The sequence below is a fragment of the Capsicum annuum genome, chromosome 1 (assembly GCF_002878395.1).
Source record: "Capsicum annuum cultivar UCD-10X-F1 chromosome 1, UCD10Xv1.1, whole genome shotgun sequence".
Lineage (NCBI taxonomy): Eukaryota > Viridiplantae > Streptophyta > Magnoliopsida > Solanales > Solanaceae > Capsicum > Capsicum annuum.
Genome location: NC_061111.1, coordinates 147301585 through 147308228, shown reverse-complemented (window position 1 = coordinate 147308228; position 6644 = coordinate 147301585).

Sequence of the window (6644 nt, the reverse complement as noted above, 5' to 3'; positions counted from 1 at the left end):
TCTATGTTTATTTAAGCATACTGACGTAGAAACATTTATCAAGTGACCTGAAAGGATATTGTCATAAAACTTATTTGATTTGCAGTCCAGACACTTGACATGTTGGATATTGTCACTTGACAATAATCTATATGAAAATCCCCAAAGGATTCAAAAATATTTGAAGCATATAAAGTTTCTAGGAAACTTGTTTATTACCCTTATAAGGGATAAATTGATGGTTTGAAAATTATTAAAACTCTTGGAGAGTTTTCAAAAACAATTAGATTATTTGCTGAAATGAGAAACATACCGAATTGGATTGATCTTAAAGTACCATATCTTAGTCCAATTGATGTACTAATGTATCTTGTAAATACTACAAGGCATGATATAACCTTTCGATTATTTTATTAGCAGGGTATATTTCTGCTCCTAATAGGAGACATCAAAATGGGATAAAAGACATGAGCTTACTTCATTCTAAAGGTTGCAGTCTCGATCTTGTTCGCTATGCTGATGTTGGGTACTTATCTGACCCGCATAAAGCTCGGTCTCAAACAGGATATCTGTTCATATGTGGGGTACTTCCATATCTTATAGATATACAAAGCAGTCTATCTAGCCACTTCATTGAATCATGATGAGATAATAGTTATTCATGAAGCTAGCTGAGAATGTGTATGGTTGAGGTCCATGATACATCTCAATCGAGAAAAATGTGGTTTGAAATGTGACAATGCACCCACAGTTTTATACATAGATAATGCAACATGCATAGCACATCTTAATGGAAGATTCATCAAAGGAGATAGAACGAAGCACACTTCATCAAAACTTTTCTATACACATGAGCTACAAAAGGAATGGTGATATTAACGCGCAACAGATTCATTCAAGTGATAATATGACTGATTTATTCACCAAGTTTCTTCCAACTACAACTTTCAAGAAGATGGTGGGGGCAAAATTCAGAAATAGCATACTTATCCCCTTAATTATGAGTTTCATGACAACAGTTTCATAATTACATAATATAGTAAGTTGTATTTTGTATTTTTGCAAACTGTTGCTACAAAAATATAAATACATATGATTTTTACTGCCTTTATATCGATATGAATTTTGTATTTTTGCAAACTGTTGCTACCAAAATACAAATACATATGCTACAAAATGTAATTTGATAAAAGTGTGACTATTTTTTGTAATTTAATACTTAAGTATGCTATTTTATGTATCTTTTCCTTTTTCCATCTGCGTTCTCTCTTTTAATCTTTATTATAGCCCCAAAAGAAGAAGAGTAAAAAAAAAATAAAAAAATTCTTGGTATTAAATTATTGTTAGGTGCTTTGATAAAATTTCCCTTTTTATGTTATAACAAGGGGAAAAAAAGATTTTTTTATTGTGTTCAAACGTGCCAAAGGGGAAGAGTTGAGTTTGCTTCTTAACTTGCATGATGATTCATGTGACAAGAAAGTTTCAATCTTGGTGAAAATCCCTTTGTGGATGTCTCTTAATTGATGAAAAAATGTTTTTTTTTCTTGATAAAAAGAGTGATTTTGGGTTAGTGTTATTAACAAAAGGTTAGTGTTAGTTCACTACTGCGATAACGAGCCCTGTTACTATGTGCTACAACTTTCTTTTGCTCTATTGAATAGCTCCGGCATATCTTGCATGTTCAGGTCATAGGCAAGTAAAAAAATATGTCCTGCTGTTATAGACCAACGAAGCGAGTACATGGCTCTTAAAAAAAGTTTCGAACTGTTCGTATTGTAATGCCAAAAAACTTCAATACGAATCTTGCGGATTTTGTTGTAACAATAGCTCAATACGCCTAACATCACATGAAATGCCACCTGAATTAGCAAAATTATACTGTGAGAAGACAGAAGAACCTGAACACTTCCGCACTTACATCAGGACATACAACAATATGTTTGCTTTCAGTTCGCTTGGTGTGAAATATGATAAAGAACTAGCAAGAAGAAATTGTGTTATTTACACATTCAAAGTACAAGGGCAAATATATCACTGGGTTAATTACTTCCAATCATAAACCTAAAAATTTACAATTATACTTCTACGATCATGACTATTTTGCGGAAATTTTGACTTTTTTAGAGTCGCCACTTAATTTATTTGAAAAGGAATTAAGAAAACCTCTATAAAATACTTTAAACGATCCAAAACAAAAAATCGTTTAAATTTGAAGATTTCGAGTAAGCGGTTCCTATTGATACTCTTGGAAGGTTGTAAAGACACAAAGAGTATCCGCTAACTTGCGGTTATCCAGACTGTTTAGAAATATCTTTTGACTAACTTCAAAAAGATTGATTGTTGAAAAATGATTAATTTTAGGAAAAGACTTGTGTAAAATAGTTTTGGACGATTTAGTAGGGAATTTAACTAAGTCTATGCAAATAAGGTAGCAAATAAGCACCTAAAGGGGAAAGAGGAGAAATAGAAGACTTAGGCTCGTAAGCTCAAATCTATCATCCCTGTCTTGATCTAATTGGGTTTTTGGCCCACCTGCACCTGTCCTAATCTAAATATCGGGCTTTTGGCCCATAACCTGTCCTAAACTATTTTTCGGACCTTTTGGCCATAATTGACTTCACGTGTATTAATTTAAAATTTTGGCTTCGAGGCCCCAAATAAATGAATAAATAAATGATTAAATGAATAAATAAAAAAGAAGACAATAATAAAAATCAAGACTTTTCAAATCTCTTAATGACCTCATAAATGGGTTTTTGACCCATTTTCCTTCTTCGTCTATCTTCTAGCACTGCACGCCATATAGTCGACCTTGGATTTAAACTTCGAACTTGACTCGAAGAGGTTGGCGTCATTGGCCCATTACGAAATGCAAGAGGAGAAGAGTCCATTTGGACTCAAAACTTTTTTTGCATGCAAAGAAAAGATAAAGAAATTAATATACATTCAAGGCATAAAAATGACATATTTCAAAGCAAAAGAAACTATCGAAAATCAATTTTTGAATGACAATGATAAGCACACTTGCACAAGAATGAAAGTCAGCAAATAATGCAAAGCAAAGATACCCACTTACATGTCTCATGATTTATGCTCATATAAGAATGAATAAAGGCAAAAGAAAGAAGGTCATATTCAATGAATTAATGCGAGAACAAACAACGCAAGTTTGCGAGAGTAAAGAGATGAGGCGATAAGAAAAATATCATGACTTCTAAAATTGAACAAACATAGAAACTAATCCATGTAACAAAACAAAATAAAGGCTAACTTTTCAAGAAAGTGAATCTTTAAATTTCAATTAAGGAGAAATTAAAGAAGATTCATATATCTAAATTACAACCAACATTTTATGGAAAAACGTGTAACGTTTTATGATTTATATTTCTAAGACATCGTTGATTCTCTTTTGATATTATGAATCAAGGAGAAACATGAATCAAGTCTTTACACTCACAAAGAGCAAATATAACAATCCAAAGGGAGTAAGAAAATTAGAGTAATGTTTAGCATTTCTAAGAGTGAAAATATCGTTTCACAATCATACTATGCATGACTCGAAAATATATTTAGTCACAAAAATTTGAACTTTCTCATCATTTTGACAAATTTAAAAAATATGTTAAAAAAAAGAAGAATAAACATCGTGGATGGAAAATAAAGCTAGCGCTTCATCTCTTATATGAGGATTTTGGAAATCCCTTAAAATAATTAACAAGCAAATGACAAATTCTTGATTTAATCAATTACTATTTTTATTAAGGCAAAACAAACAATAGTAGCTATTTTTCCAAGGTAAAAAAATAACTTTTCATGCTAAAAATAAATATATCCGCCAACAATGAATTTAAACATGACATGAGTATATCTTTTGAGCAAAGATCAAAACTTTATACAAAATAATCAAAAAATTAAGCTAAAAGGCAAAATAATCAATATTAACTATTTTTTTCAACATAAAGGAAATAACTTTACATGTTAAAACAAACATATCCACTAACAATGAGTTTAGTGAAGACATGAGTACATCTTTTAAATAAAAATTGAAACTTTATCTATAATAAACAAAGAATAAAGTCAAAAAGGAGAAAACAATCGATATTAACTATTCTTTTTAACATAAAGGAAACAACTTACAAGTTAAAAACAAATATATCCGTCAACAATGAATTTAAACAAAGCATAAGTACATCTTTTAAGCAAAGATTGAAACTTTATCTATAATAATCAAAGAATAAGGACAAAAAGGCATGTACAACTATTGTTAGCTCATTTTTATACCATGAACATGAAAATAACCATAATATTGATACCACAACGTCCTATGGCATTCAAGACCGTCTACAATAAACAATCCCCGCAAACAAAATTATAACTAAAAAAGGGAAAGGTGTGTTTACCTTTTTTGGGGCAACAAAACGGGACTACAAGATTTTTTCGGAGTCTTGATTACCACCGGAAAGCTTTCAACTCGAGAACTTCGATTAGCCCACGAATTTCATGAAAAAGAATTTTTTTTACTAAAATAAAACTCTTCTTCGCTCAAAGTTTTTTTCTTCCAACCTTGACACTTTTTTTTTCCACTAAAAAAAATTTCAACTATTTGCTCAAAAGCTTTTCAATTCTTTGAGGCTTTGAGACTTGTTTATTCTACTAAAATAGTGGTAGTATTTATAGGAAATGATAGAGATCTAATTCTATTAATCTACCAATGTGGGAGAAAGTTTTTTAGGGGTGTTTTTGAAATTTAAAATTGAAGATAAGGTGAGGTGGAAGATAATGTGGCGCAAAATTGTACAACGTAGTACAATTTTTAAATTTCAAAATTGAAATTTGAAAAAAGGAAAAAGGTTGAGGGGGATTGTACAATATAGTACAATTTTTTAATTTCAAAATTGGAAAAGGACAAAGTTGGGGGGAAATAGTACAATGTAGTACAATAGAAATTATTTTTTGGTGGGAATTGGGTAGAAGTTATGAGAGTTTTTGAGAATTTTGGGGTTATTTAAACTATAACCCCAATTGGGATTTAAAATTTAGCCATATTTAATTTTGATCAAATTAAAAATCAATTGACGGATTGCATTGCAATTATGGCCAATTTGATTTCAATTATGGCCAAATCAAATAGATTGGCTAAATTAAATTGAAATTTGGTATGAATTAATACTTCTTTTAATTTCGAGCTTCTTGATTTAATAAAATCAAATGTATATTTATCCAAATAAACTATTTTGATAATAAATTATATTATAATCAAGATTTTAATCGTTATATTTATTTTCAAAATAATCTTTAATTAAAATCCAATATTTCATAGAATAAATATTTAAGTAATCAAATTATCTAATCCCGTATAACTGAACACAGTAATATATAATCGCTACTTAAAATGACAAAATCACATAAAAAATATTTTAAATTTTTTTTATTCGGATGAAATAAATATTTCAATTTTATTAAAAACTGAAGAAACTCAGGATTAAATTTAGTCGTGGGGGACAAAAATTAGGTGTCAACAATGACAATGAACTAGCCAATAGGATGGCTTGTTCAACAAAAATTAACAAATTCATTGTGCAAAAGTTAATGGACATACTGAAAGTGAACCTGTACACTTTTTTTTTTTACATCTCTCTTGAACGTTCCTCAATTATCAAAATTTTACATTGCCCTTAAATGTAATTCATCCTTAGATCAACGAACATATAACTTACCTCGTGCACCAGAGATTGCAACAATATGGACTGAGGAAAATTTATCGGCTCTATCTTTGCACCACATATTCGAATCTATAATAGCAATAATAAAGCTCAGCTAGTAAATTATTATTATGGATGTTATGATCCTCTACAATATCCATTTTTAGTCCTATATGATCAGAATGGATGACATTGTGGAATATAAAAATTTATTCAAACAAACAGTGTGACAAATAGGGCTTATTGTGAACACGAAGAGCTACCCAATATATCAAATATGTGTTTAGTAGATGCATTTCTTGATATGGAGGCTTAATCACAACAAAAAGGAAAACAAAAAAGAGATATAGTTTCTTGTCGAGAGTACTATTGCTACAAATTTCAAATTAGAGATAATGAAGTAAATGAGGTATTACATTGTGGAAGAATATTCAAAATATGGAGATACATCATGATTCCTGGAAGTAATTCTATTCAAAATATGACATGCTGAAAGCAAGGCTTCAGTCCACAAATTTTCAGATATACCAGATCCATAAAACATAGAATTAACCATTTCTATGAAAGTCCTATTTTTTCTTTCTGCTACACCATTTTATTGTGGTGTATAGGACATGGTCAATTATTTTTCAATGCCTTCTCTCTCACAAAAATCAATAAAATCTGACTTTAAGTACTCTCCACCTCTATCAAACCTAGTTGACTTAATTTTCACACTCAAATTATTTTCAACTTCTGCTTTATATGTTTTGAAAGTCTCAAATGTTTCATCTTTTGTTTTCAATGGAAAGACATAAGTATATCTTGAGTAGTCATCAATAAAAGTGATAAAATATATCTTTCCATGACGTGACAAATAATCAATCTCACAAATATCAGTGTGGATTAATTGCAAAAGTGTGGAAGTCCTTTCAACTGTCTTAAAGGAATTCTTAGTAATCTTGCATTTACTACAAGTAAGAC